The sequence below is a fragment of the Nerophis ophidion genome, linkage group LG12 (genome assembly GCF_033978795.1).
Source record: "Nerophis ophidion isolate RoL-2023_Sa linkage group LG12, RoL_Noph_v1.0, whole genome shotgun sequence".
Taxonomy (NCBI): domain Eukaryota; kingdom Metazoa; phylum Chordata; class Actinopteri; order Syngnathiformes; family Syngnathidae; genus Nerophis; species Nerophis ophidion.
The window spans coordinates 39,239,618-39,254,384 of record NC_084622.1 but is presented as its reverse complement, the minus strand read 5'-3'; positions in this window follow the sequence as shown (position 1 = coordinate 39,254,384).

Sequence of the window (14,767 nt, the reverse complement as noted above, 5' to 3'; positions counted from 1 at the left end):
TTAGGTCTCTGCTTTTTGCAGATGATGTGGTCCTGATGGCTTCATCTGACCGGGATCTTCAGCTCTCGCTGGATCGGTTCGCAGCCGAGTGTGAAGCGACCGGAATGAGAATCAGTACCTCCAAGTCCGAGTCCATGGTTCTCGCCCGGAAAAGGGTGGAGTGCCATCTCCGGGTTGGGGAGGAGACCCTGCCCCAAGTGGAGGAGTTCAAGTACCTAGGAGTCTTGTTCACGAGTGAGGGAAGAGTGGATCGTGAGATCGACAGGCGGATCGGTGCGGCGTCTTCAGTAATGCGGACGTTGTACCGATCAGTTGTGGTAAAGAAGGAGCTGAGCCGGAAGGCAAAGCTCTCAATTTACCGGTCGATCTACGTTCCCATCCTCACCTATGGTCATGAGCTTTGGGTCATGACCGAAAGGATAAGATCACGGGTACAAGCGGCCGAAATGAGTTTCCTCCGCCGTGTGGCGGGGCTCTCCCTTAGAGATAGGGTGAGAAGCTCTGCCATCCGGGAGGAACTCAAAGTAAAGCCGCTGCTCCTTCGCATCGAGAGGAGCCAGATGAGGTGGTTCGGGCATCTGGTCAGGATGCCACCCGAAAGCCTCCCTAGGGAGGTGTTTTGGGCACGTCCAACCGGTAGGAGGCCACGGGGAAGACCCAGGACACGTTGGGAAGACTATGTCTCCCGGCTGGCCTGGGAACGCCTCGGGATCCCCCGGGAAGAGCTAGATGAAGTGGCTGGGGAGAGGGAAGTCTGGGTTTCCCTGCTTAGGCTGTTGCCCCCGCGACCCGACCTCGGATAAGCGGAAGATGATGGATGGATGGGTATTATATTTATTATTGGTTAACTTTAGAATAACAATGTTATTAAAAAGAATAAGAGACTTATAATACTTTAAAAATGTTGGTCTTACTTAAAAATGCACGCATTTAGTTATAGTCAGTGTTAAAAAAATATATGGCTCTCACGGAAATACATTTTGAAATATTTGGCTTACATGGCTCTCTTCATGGGTGCTGGAGCCTATCTCGGCTGCAATCGGGCGGAAGGCGGTGTACACCCTGGACAAGTCTCTACCTCATCACAGGGCCAACACAGATGGACAGACAACATTCACACTCACATTCACACACTAGGGCCCATTTAGTGTTGCCAATCAACCTATCCCCAGGTGCATGTCTTTGGAGGTGGGTGGAAGCCGGAGTACCCGGAGGGAACCCACGCAGTCACGGGGAGAACATGCAAATTCCATACAGAAAGATCCCGAGCGCAGGATCGAACCCAGGACCTTTGTATTGTGAGGCAGACACACTAACCCCTGTTTCACCGTGCTGCCCTAATCCACTTTATTTATATCCATCCATTTCCTACGGCTTGTCCCTTCTGGGGTCGCGGGGGGTGCTGGGGCCTACCTACACCCCTGGACAAGTCGCCACCAACTTTATTTATATAGCACATTTTTTTAAAAATAGAAGTTTCACAAAGTGCTGCACAGAAGTCAAAACTAAGATACTAGATATAATATTCTTATTGGAATATTTTTCTATTTTGTTTCTATTTATATACCTCCATTGTTTCCTTTTTAAATTCAATCTCAATTCTGTACACTGCTGCTGGAATTTTAATTTTCCTGTGGGAACTCTTCTGAAGGAATCAATAAAGTACTACCTATCTATGTTGTGGTTTTAAAAAAAAATAAGAATCCAAGTGCAGACCAGTAAATGAAACCATATTTAATCGTCTCGATTACAGTAACATATTATTTTCGGGTCTCCCCATGTCTAGCATTAAAAGATTACAGTTGGTACAAAATGCGGCTGCTAGACTTTTGACAAGAACAAGAAAATTTGATCATATTACGCCTGTACTGGCTCACCTGCACTGGCTTCCTGTGCACTTAAGATGTGACTTTAAGGTTTTACTACTTACGTATAAAATACTACACGGTCTAGCTCCAGCCTATCTTGCCGATTGTATTGTACCGTATGTCCCGGCAAGAAATCTGCGTTCAAAAGACTCTGGCTTATTAGTGATTCCTAGAGCTCAAAAAAAGTCTGCGGGCTATAGAGCGTTTTCCGTTCGGGCTCCAGTACTCTGGAATGCCCTCCCGGTAACAGTTCGAGATGCTACCTCAGTAGAAGCATTTAAGTCTCATCTTAAAACTCATCTGTATACTCTAGCCTTTAAATAGACCTCCTTTTTAGACCAGTTGATCTGCCGCTTCTTTTCTTTCTCCTATGTCCCCCCCTCCCTTGTGGAGGGGGTCCGGTCCGATGACCATGGATGAAGTACTGACTGTCCAGAGTCGAGACCCAGGATGGACCGCTCGTCGGGACCCAGGATGGACCGCTCGCCTGTATCGGTTGGGGACATCTCTACGCTGCTGATCCGCTTGAGATGGTTTCCTGTGGACGGGACTCTCACTGCTGTCTTGGAGCCACTATGGATTGAACTTTCACAGTATCATGTTAGACCCGCTCGACATCCATTGCTTTCAGTCCCCTAGAGGGGGGGGGGGTTGCCCACATCTGAGGTCCTCTCCAAGGTTTCTCATAGTCAGCATTGTCACTGGCGTCCCACTGAATGTGAATTCTCCCTGCCCACTGGGTGTGAGTTTTCCTTGCCCTTTTGTGGGTTCTTCCGAGGATGTTGTAGTCGTAATGATTTGTGCAGTCCTTTGAGACATTTGTGATTTGGGGCTGTATAAATAAACATTGATTGATTGATTGATAATAACAAAAAGTCACAGAAGAAAATAAATCTGTAGTAACAAAAAATCAGCTACAGGAAAACTGGGTCAAAAGTCTGTCCACAGGAAAACGGACAAACTGGAACTGGCTGGGTGGAGATCAAGGGTTTAAGACAGGTTGTTGATTGGAAGCAGGTGGGCTCGGAAGACTGGCAGCACACCTGCCATTGATGACCCGGTAGGATACTTACAGACACAAGAGGGGACGGGAGTACGAAAATAAGAGGGAAAAAAGGCAGGAGAACCGCCCTCATGATAATCTATCTACCTAAAAGAGTAAGCAATACAAAACATCCAACTATAAAAGAGTAACTACATAAAAAACATCAGAGAAAACCAAATAGACTAAAATCACACAACTCTAATGCTGGTTTAAAAGCCAAAGAGTAAAAATATATGTTTCCAGTGCGATTTTAAAAGTAATTAAAGAGGGAGCCGTCCGAATAGCAAGAGGGATATTGTTCCAAAGTATAGGAACCACGACAGAAAATGCATGATCACCTGTGCATTTTAAACAATTTTTTAGGACAGAGGGAGAAACAGATCAGCTGACCTCCGAGACCTTGTGGGTCTTGTGCATTTTTAAAAGGTCTGACATATATCGTGACGCTAATCCGTTAAGAGATTAAAAAAAAAACAACAACAATATTTTCAAATGAATTCTAAAATTAACTGGGAGCCAGTGAAGGGATTCTAAAATTGGGGTAATGTGTTCATGTTTTTTAATGTCAGTTAAAAGGCGAGCAGCAGCATTTTGGACTAACTGCAATCAAGCAATTGAGGCCTGGTTCATTCCAGCGTAGAGGAAGTTGCAGTAGTCCAAATGTGTTGAAATAAAAGCATGGAATACCCGCTCAAAGTTGTTAAAACATGAAACTGATTTAATTTTTGCTAAAAGTCTGAGATGATAAGAATGAGATTGTACAAAGGAGTTAACCTGCTGCTCCAATTTCAAATCTTTGTCAAACTTAAATCCAAGATTTGTGACTGTTGGTTTTAGATAAGGCATCAGGGGGTCCAGGTCACTGGGGTGAGCTGTCTGTTTTACTTTTGAGTCAAATAAAATAATTTCCGTCTTGTTATTTAAATTTTGAAAGTTTACCGCCAACCATCCTTGTACAGTATGTCATCAAGACAATTTAAAAGTGATTTTAAAACTTGTGTCCCTTTTTGTTTTATAAAGGGACATAGATTTGGGTATCATCCACCGAAAGAAGATATGATATATTATGTTATTTTTTTTATGTTTTGAATGGGCTGGATGTAGACTGAAAACAGGATTGGTCCTAGGATTGAACCCTGAGGGACACCACAGGACAAGGAAGCATAGAATCCATACATTAATTATTTCTAATAGGAAGACTAGATGGATACAATAACTCTCATAGACGTGTTATTAAATAGAAAAACAGACACATAACACACAAATAATTCCAGATATAGACAATTAATCATTCTTTATTTTGTTTTTAATTACTCTGTTTTACATAAAAAAACATACAGGAAATGAACCAGTCTAACAAAACAATACATGGTAATGCAATAAAAATAAATCTTATCCCTGCAACATTTCAAATAGCAATCCACACAGCAACTGAGAAGACACAGAAACACAACACAAAAAACAAAAAGTTCTAGCAAAAATTAATATTATCAACAATAGTATGAATGATAATAAAAATACCGACATAATAGTGATCCATACATTAATCCCTTTTTTAATTATTTCTAATAGGAACAAACACCTGATGGATACCATAACTCTCATAGGTATGTTATTAAATTAAAAAAACAGACACATTACACGCAACTCTTTCCAAATATAGACAACCTACACATCCATTTTATTTTATTTTTTATTATTCAATTTTTTTTTTACAAAAACACACAGGAAATGAATCACTCCAACAAAATAAAACATGATTAAACATTACCAATACAATTCCAACATTTCAAATAGCAATCCACACAGCAACTGAAAAGACACACAAACACAACACAAAAAACTAAAAATTTCAAGCAAAAATTGATATTATCAACAACAGTATCAATAATGATAAGAATACCGATATGATGGTGATTAAAAAATTAAACAACAACAATCAAACAAATCACCAAAATCCAGAGGATGGCACTCTCCCACTGCAGTAGAAATAGGTGTCATATAATCCATCCATTTTCTACCGCTTATTCCCTTTGGGGTCGCTGGTGCCTTTCTCAGCTACAATCAGGCAGAAGGTGGTGTGCACCCTGGACAAGTCGCCACCTCATCGCAGGGCCCATATAATCCATACATTAATTAATTTGTAAATTATTTCTAATAGGAACACTCGATGGATAAAATAACTCTCATAAATGTGTTGTTAAACTGAAAAACAGACACATAACACAGAAATCTTTATAAATGGTTGATTGACCTTACAAGCCTATATAAATCAACCATTTATAAATACACGTCAGTAGGCTAAATAAACCTCTTCAACAAAAACACACAAATCTTTCCAGATATCTATCCATCCATTTTCTTTTTTTTCATCACTCTACTTTATGAACAAAAACACGCAGGAAATGAATCACTCCAACAATAATACATGATAAAACAATAACAATACAATTCCAACATTTCAAAAAGCAATCCACACAGCAATTAAAAAGACACACAAACACAACAAAAAGAAGAAAAAAATTAAAACAAAAATTAATATTATCAACAACAGTATCAATAATAATAATAATAAACATTATTTATTAAAAATCAAACAACAACAATTAAACAATTCACTATCATCATCACTTATCATTTCCATCTCCATTACAACCATTAATAAAAAAAAAAACACAATAGTGTCACAGTGGCTTGCGTTACATCTCATAGGTTTTGCAACAAACTGTATCCATTGATTACCAGAAGGACTGAAAAAATAAGTAATATTTTATGTCTATGTAATGGTTGAAACAAATTAATATCCATCCATTTCTATACACAAGGTCACCAGTGAGCTGGAGCCAATTACACCCTGTAGTGGTCAACATCAGTCAATCACAGGGCACACAAAAGCAAACAAATATGTACACTCACACCCATTAACAATTTACAGTCTCATGTTTGAGTCATGCATGTTTTGAGGGATGAGGGAGTACCTGAGAAAACTCACAAACATGAGAGAACATGTACATTCCACATAAATATGCTCTAATAATGTTATGCATCAGGAAGACAATTAGTATGCATTTTATTATTAATATTTTGTTTCCACATGAACCTTTGTCACATTGAATGTTCTATTACGACATTCATTATCATATTGGTAACTTATGTATGTATTACTAAATGTATTAATGAGTAAATATAAGGCAACATACTGTATAACTACAACAACAATAATAATTTCAGTCTCCAATTCTCCACTACACATATGTAGAAGCTTCTAAGAATAGAGCTACCTACCTAGTCCAGCATACTGCAGCTTCCTGAGGAAGTACAGTGTCAAACTTGGACTTGGACGTGGGTTGTTTCTTGGACGCAAAGGATAATTGGCACGAGCGAGACGTGAATGTGAGTACATTCTTTATTTATACTTAAGTAAACTACAAAAGAAAAGGCAAACAAAGGGCGCTCACAAGGAGGTACAAACACTGGGCTATGAAAAAACAAAAGACTAGTAAAAAGGCTACATGCAAAATTATAGACATGAACAAAAACACTTGCGCTGTGGCATGAACAACAAAACTTACGTGGCGTGGACAAAACAAACAGCATAGCATGGCATGAAGCAGATGACGAATACGGATATGTATGAAGTTGCCAGTCTTCATACATGTGGCTTAAATAATAGCTATGAAATTAACAACTGGTGTGAGAGCTGAGGACAGGGGCGTGACTTGAGGGCAAGGTGAAAATCAATGCGTTGGCATGGAGATAAGAGAAACAAGGAAGTGCAAAAGCGGGATACAAGTGTCCAAAAAACAACCAAACATGACAAAAACAAAACATGATCCGAATGCGTGACATAGAGATGCTGCAGTGTTCCTTCGTGAGCAGGTAGGAAGTGATGTAGCTCCAGGTGAGGTCACTGGATAGATGGACCCCAAATACCTGAAGCTGAGTACCGTTTCCACAATTGCTCCTCCGATGTGCAGGAGCATATAAATTATTAAGCATGTAAAGTCAACTAGTTTTTCCATTCTACTGGTACTTTAAGGGTGTACCTTAAAGGGAAACTGCACTTTTTTAAATATGTTGCCTATGGTCCAAAATAATTATGAAAGACATGATGACGGATGTTATTTTTCTAGATGTCAAGTGAAACCTGTGAAAAATGTCTCTCCTTTTTCAACGACAAGGTTGCTACTATTCGGGCAAATCTTTCTCCTTCTCCATTGAGTTCCAATGTGGGCAGTCGGTGCTCGGCTGTGTTTTGTCAGTTTGATCCTGTGTCTATGCCTGAGCTTAAAGGAATAGTTGACAAACTAAAACCCTCGTCCTGTCCGACAGAGCCAGTCCCCCCTCACTTTTTTAAAGAAGTCTGGGAATTTATTGGCTTGTCTGTTAGGGACATCATCAACAGCAGCTTGATTTCTGGCAGTGTGCCCTCTTGTTGTAAAGGAGCTGTTGTTGAGCCTTTAATCCAAAAAACAGGTCTTGATCCTACAAGTTTGTCAAATTATCGGCCCATTTCTAAATGACCCTTTCTGTCCAAAATTATGGAGAAATGTGTTTTGGTGCAACTGCAGCATTTTTTAGATTAAAATGGCACTTCAGATCCATTTCAGTCTGGATACATAGCTTTGCTCAATACTGAATCTGCACTTTTAAAGGTTTTTAATGAATTGCTTTTAATGTGTGATTCTGGCAGCTCTGCCATTTGAGTGATTTTAGATCATACAGCTGCCTTTGACACAGTCGACCACACATTTCTTTTAGAGCACCTAAGAGACTGTGTGGGTGTCGGGGACTGCATTACAGTGGTTCAGATCCTACCTGTCAGAAAGGTCCTTCTCTGTCAGGCTGGGGGACCCCACCTCTTTTTCTGCTCCGATTTACTGTGGTGTCCCCCAGGGATCTATTTTAGGCCCCATCCTGTTCGCTCTATATCTCCTCCTTCTTGAAGAGATTTTTAGGAGGCATGGAGTGTCTTATCACTTTTATGCAGACGACTGCCAAATTTATATGCCGATTTCAAAAGGCCACGGCCCCCTGACGCCCCTTCTCAACTGTCTATGCGACGTCAAGGCTTGGTTAGCCCAGAATTTTTTAAGAATGAATGAGGGAAAAACTTAAATTTTAGTTATTGGTCCGGCCCCCACTGACTTGGGACCATTGCAAAATGATGTGCGTCCCAAGGTCACCAGCCTTGGCGTCACTATAGACAGCGATTTTAAACTTGACAAACAAGTCAATGGCGTTTTAAAATCGTGTTTTTATCATCTTTGGATTTTAGCAAAGGTAAAACCGTTTTTATCTTTTAACCTTTTTGAACAAGTAGTGCATGCTTTTATTTCAAGTCGCCTACACTACTGCAATGCACTTTATGCTGGCATTAGCCAAAAAGCTCTCTCCCGGTTGCAGTTAGTCCAGAACGTGGCAGCAAGACTTTTAACAGGGGCCAGGAAACACCAGCATATAACCCCAATCCTTGAGAGTTTGCACTGGCTCCCTGTTCATTTTAGAATTGATTTTAAATCCTTGCTCTTTGTTTTTAAAGCTGTACATGGACTGGCACCACATTATATCTCGGAGCTCATCCAAATTTACAATCCTGCGCGCGCTCTGAGGTCCGAGAGCCAGCTCCAGCTCGTGGTACCCAATATCAGACTTAAAACTAGGGGAGACAGGGCTTTCTCTGTGGTCGGCCCTAAGCTCTGGAACACTCTGCCCCTCCATATTTGACCTGCTCCCACAGTGGAGTTTATTAAGTCTCGTCTTAACACCCATTTTTAATCTCTGGCTTTTAACGTTACGTGAGTTGTGTGGTTGCCAAGCAACCTATCCCCAGGTGCATGTCTATGGAAGTGGGAGGAAGCCGGAGTACCCGGAGAGAACCCACGCATTCACGGGGAGAAAAGGTAAACTCCACACAGAAAGATCCCGAGCCTGGGATTGAACCCAAGACTGCAGGACTTTTGTATTGTGAGGCAGATGCACTAACCCCTCTGCCACACTGGCGACTTGTCCAGGGTGTACACCGCCTTCCGCCCGATTGTAGCTGAGATAGGCGCCAGCGCCCCCCGTGACACCAAAAGGGAATAAGCGGTAGAAAATGGATGGATGGATGGAGTTGTGTGGTCCTCTGTTACCCTCGGTGTTTAAAAATGTCGATTTTTATTTACTGTTTTAATTGGTTTCACCCTTAAAATCATTTTTAATCATATTTATTTTATATTGTTTTTATATTGTTTTTATATGTATTTATTTATTATTATTTATTTAATTTTTTTTTTAATTATTATTCATTGGTGGAGCTCAGGATAGTATTTAAATGTTGTTTTTAATATTGTTGTGCAACACTTTAGAAAAATTTTGTTGTTTAAATGTGCTATATAAATAAAGTGGATTGGATTGGATTGGATAAATATTAAATAAATGCGATCAAAAGTCTGCAAAATTTTGCTTTTAAAGCCCTTGAAAAATCATCTTCCAATAATGTTTTATATACATTATGTATGTATAGGTATATATATATAATGTACCAACTGGCATATGTATAGTAACATTTCATATTTACGTATTTGCATCATTTTAAACATACGCAGCACATTAACAGCGTTTGCTTTTTTTCTCATTACTGTTTATTACTCACTGCAGACTTTATAAGAGCCAACAAACATAATAAAACATCACTTACTGTAGAATGTCTTCTGTCATTAGGATGCCAACTGCTGGGATGTTCATATTTTCCCATTTAGATGAAGACTGTCTCATAATCCTAGTTTGTCTACATTGGCACTTAGACAACCAATATCACTAATACTTGGTTAAAATTCAAGTCACAAAATGTAAATTGTGTAACGTCTGCGGTTTTTAATTGTCTATTTTTATTGGATTTTATGGATGAACAGAGAATCCCACATTGGCTCCGCTGTAAGCGGATTTTATTTATGTTTATCCAATATTTCAAATGCATTAAAAATCCAGCTGTCGTGTCTTTCATAGTAATTGGGAAACATAGGCAACATTAAAAAAAGTGCAGTTTTCCTTTAAGGAATGCCTCAGTTATTAAAGTGTGTACCCGGGTGTTTAGTTTGCTCGTAAGGTGAAATGCCAATGTGTTAACATTGGTCCAAGTTCTTTTATACAATAGGAGCATTGTAATGTTTTTTTTTTAATTTCCTGCAATGATGTTTGTCTCCCAAGTTTAGAACTGAAGCTATGGTGTCATTCCCAGGTTGGACTTGTTTGTCCGGCTGCCTGTCGAATAGCCCTGCTTAATTGGCATAAGAGAGCGTGAAAGTGACTAAAGAGTGTTTTTTCATGTCTAGGCGGCTCTCATAATGTTGAAAATTTTATTTAGAAGGTCTTAAACGTGCATTTAATGCTGGAACTAGGAGGATTATACATTTTTTTATCCAAGATTGTTTGCACCGGAACCAATTAACCGCAATAAATAAGAAACGATTTGACTGTACACTTTTTTTTCCAACTTGTTTTGAATTAGTATTTGTTACTGAGATGGAACTATCCCTTGTCTATCACTTGTCCCTCAAGGTTGGGGTCCCCAAACTTTTTGACTAGGGGGCTGCTTTGGGTTAAAATAATTTGGCGGGGGCGCCGGGCTGTATATATATATATATATATATATATATATATGTATATATATATATACTGTATATATTGATACAGGTATATGTACAGTACAGGCCAAATGTTTGGACACACCTTCTCATTCAATGGGTTTTCTTCATTTCCATCTCTATTTACCTTGTAGATTGTCACTGAAGTTATCACAACTATGAATGTACATATGTGGAGTTATGTACTTAACATAAAAAGGTGAAATAATTAAAAGCACATTTTATATTCCAGTTCCTTCAAAATAGCCACCCTTTGCCTTTGCTTATATATATACATACAGTATATATATATATATATGTATCCATTATTTACCGCTTGTCCCTTTTGTGGTATTTCTGTCTGTCATTCCGTCGTACATTTTTTTTCCTTTTACGGAAGGTTTTTTTTGTAGAGAATGAATGATGAAAAAACACTTAATTTAACGGTTTAAAAGAGGAGAAAACACGAAAACAAATGAAAATTAAATTTTGAAACATTGTTTATCTTCAATTTCGACTCTTTAAAATTCAAAATTCAACCAAAAAAAATGAAGAAAAAAAACTAGCTAATTCGAATCTTTCTGAAAAATTAAAAAAAATAATTTATGGAACATTATTAGTAATTTTTCCTGATTAAAATTGATTTTAGAATTTTGATGACATGTTTTGAATAGGTTAAAATCTAATCTGCACTTTGTTATAATATATAACAAATTGGACCAAACTATATTTCTAACAAAGACAAATCATTATTTTGTCTAGATTATCCAGAACAACATTTTTAAAAGAAATTCAAAATACTTTGAAATAAGATTTATATTTGATTCTACAGATTTTCTAGATTTGCCAGAATTTTTTTTGAATTTTAATCATAATAAGTTTGAAGAAATAGTTCACAGAAGCTAAAATGAAGAATTAAATTAAAATGTATTTATTATTCTTTACAATAAAAAAAAAATACTTGAACATTGTTTTAAATTTTCAGGAAAGAAGAGGAAGGAATTTAAAAGGTAAAAAGGTATATGTGTTTAAAAATCCTAAAATAATTTTTAAGGTTGTATTTTTCCTCTAAAATTGTCTTTCTGAAAGTTATAAGAAGCAAAGTAAAAAAAGTAAATTAATTTATTTAAACCTTGTCTGGTCCTCATATTGTTGTTACTCAGCCAGCGATGTTTACCTTATCCTAATAAACATCTGTTCAGTATTTTAACGTAAAAGTGTTTGATTGTGAGGCATTAAAAGCCACAAAATGCAACGGGTCCATCAGACCCACAAACGCTGGCTGAGTAACAACAATTTAACGTTGTAAAGAAAATTTCTCTGCCAGCTTCTGCATCCCATGGGGATTCTTCTCTTGTGTTTCTGCACCTGCGGTTCCCACACAAGGTTGCAACACTGTTTGTCAACACTGTCTGCTCTCATTTGTTCGCACATTTGACCCTCTGATGTTCTGTGTACCTACACTCTGTCGTCCTCCTGTTAAGGCCTGATATGTGTGTGTGTGTGTGTGTGTGTGTGTGTGTGTGTGTGTGTGTGTGTGTGTGTGTGTGTGTGTGTGTGTGTGTGTGTGTGTGGGTGGGTGTGGTACACAGAACATACATGTTCAGATTTGTATTAGTCAGTTTAAAAAAAGAAGGGTTTTTAAGCCTTTTTAAAAGCATCCAGTCTGTGGTGCCCTCGGGTGGTCAGGGAGAGTGTTCCACATACTGGAAGCGGCGTAACAGAAAACCCGGTCTCCCATTGTTCATAGCTTTGTCCTCAGAGGTTGGAGGAGGTTAGATTGTCCGGAGCGGAGGTGTCGTCTGGAGGATGGTTTTCCATCCATCTTTTTGCTACCCCTTGTCCCTTTCTGTTTTGTTAAGTGTGCATTACAAGGCTGATAACTGTTACTAGGTACATAGTGGGTGAGTGGTTGTGTGTGGTACACAGAACATCAATTTCCACACTTCTATTAACCCCTGGTCCAGTGAACCCAGACATCTTTTATGTAATAGAAATGTGTAGGGGGTAGAGATGTGCGGAGTCCGCGGGTAAACTGCGGGTCGGGCGGTTGACATGACGAAAAAATTGATTTTAATTAGATTCGGGCGGGTGACGGTTGAACCATCCGGAGATATTTGATATACATGGTTCTGGAATTGGTATCCTTTGCCATTCAAAGTGCCATTCAAGACCCGTGTCATAAAGCGAAAAAGACAATAGGAGACGCTATTATTCTCTGGAATGACTGTCGGCTGTCACCCAGATATTAAATATTAGTGCGTGCTATGAAGCCATTGGCTCTGTCGCCTACTACAACATGTACGATCTGCTTGTCAATCCAGCATTATGTTGTGTGTGGCTTCCGTAGCAACACGCACACGACTGCAAGGCATACTGGGTGACACAGAGTACACTAATGGTTGTGATATAAACCATTTTAACACTCTTAATAATATGCGCCACGCTTTGAAGTCACACCAATTAAGAACACACATTTCGGGAGAACATCCTCACAGTAACACAACATTAACGCAACACAACAAATACCCATAATCCTTTGTATTCATGACATGCCCTGACTATTTTATACACTCATGGGTATTAGTTGTGTTCCGTTTATGTTGTGTTACTGTGAGGATGTTCTCCCGAAATGTGTTTGCCAATTGTGTATTGTGTGGCTTCATAGCGTGGCGCATATTAGTAAGTGTTAAAGTTGTTTATATCACAACCATCAGTGTACTCTGTATCACCCAGTATGCCTTTAAATCTCATACGTGTGATTGCAGCAGCTACACATAACATGTCGCTGGACCAACAATCGGTTAGTACATTTTGTTGAAGGTGTCAAAGGCAATGGCTTCACAGCACGCTCACGCTATTGAATAGTCGTGAGAACGTTTGTGGCTCTAATTGACTTCATTACTCTGTGAAACACTTTTAAGTAGCTCTGTGAGTGGTAAAGATGGCCAACCTCTGATGTAATTCAGCGAGCGATTGGCGGGCGGGTACGGTCCTGATTAAATGTTGGTTCTGGTGGACGGCGGGTGGATGACGATTTTGGTGAAGCGGACGCGGATTATATAATTGCCTATCCGCGCATCTCTAGTAGGGGGGTGTATGGTGTGTGGTCATTACATTTTTATTCTGATATATGTTCTTCACAGAAAATGAGCCAAAGTCAGTGAGATTAATTAATTGTATAATTTTTCTTTTAATAAAAAATTAAAACGGGTCCCACAGACCCGAACACCCCACAAGGGTTAAACAAGTCCAAGACCAAGTCTTTAAAATATTTTCTTGGATTTTCAAATTCTATTTGAGTTTTGTCTCTCTTAGAATTAAAAATGTCGAGCAAAATGAGACCAGCTTGCGAGTAAATAAATACAATTTAAAAAAATAGGGGCAGCTCACTGGTAAGTGCTGCTTTTTGAGCTATTTTTAAAACAGGCCAGCGGGCGACTCATCTGGTCCTTACGGGCTACCTGGTGCACCGCGTTGGTGACCCCTGACTTAGCATGACAATAATAATGATTTAATAATTTGATGAATAATTACGCGATGTCCGAGCACCTGCCACCGAAATTAAATAGGTTAAAACTCTAAAATTCCAACAATAAACATATAGAATTTTTTTTCCCAAATTTCCTTAGATGGAATATCTTGGGCTTCACGGTGGCAGAGGGGTTAGTGCGTCTGCCTCACAATACGAAGTTCCTGCAGTCCTGGGTTCAAATCCAGGCTCGGGGATCTTTCTGTGTGGAGTTTGCATGTTCTCCCCGTGAATGCGTGGGTTCCCTCCGGGTACTCCGGCTTCCTCCCACTTCCAAAGACATGCACCTGGGGATAGGTTGATTGGCAACACTAAATTGGCCCTAGTGTGTGAATGTGAGTGTGAATGTTGTCTGTCTATCTGTGTTGGCCCTGCGATGAGGTGGCGACTTGTCCAGGGTGTACCCTGCCTTCCGCCCGATTGTAGCTGAGATAGGCGCCAGCGCCCCCCGCGACCCCGAAAGGGAATAAGCGGTAGAAAATGGATGGATGGAATTACGCGATGTCCGAGCACCTGCCACCCCCCATATCTGCCTGCCAGCGAAATTAAATAGGTTAAAACTTTAAAATTCCAACAATAAACATGTACAATTTTTTTCCCCAAATTTCCTTAGATGGAATATCTTGTTCCTTCGTCGGCAGCGAAAGCCACGATAGAGCTCGCTCGACAGTCTGGTACGCCGGAAGAGTGACGTATTTCCCGGACAAAGGAGCTG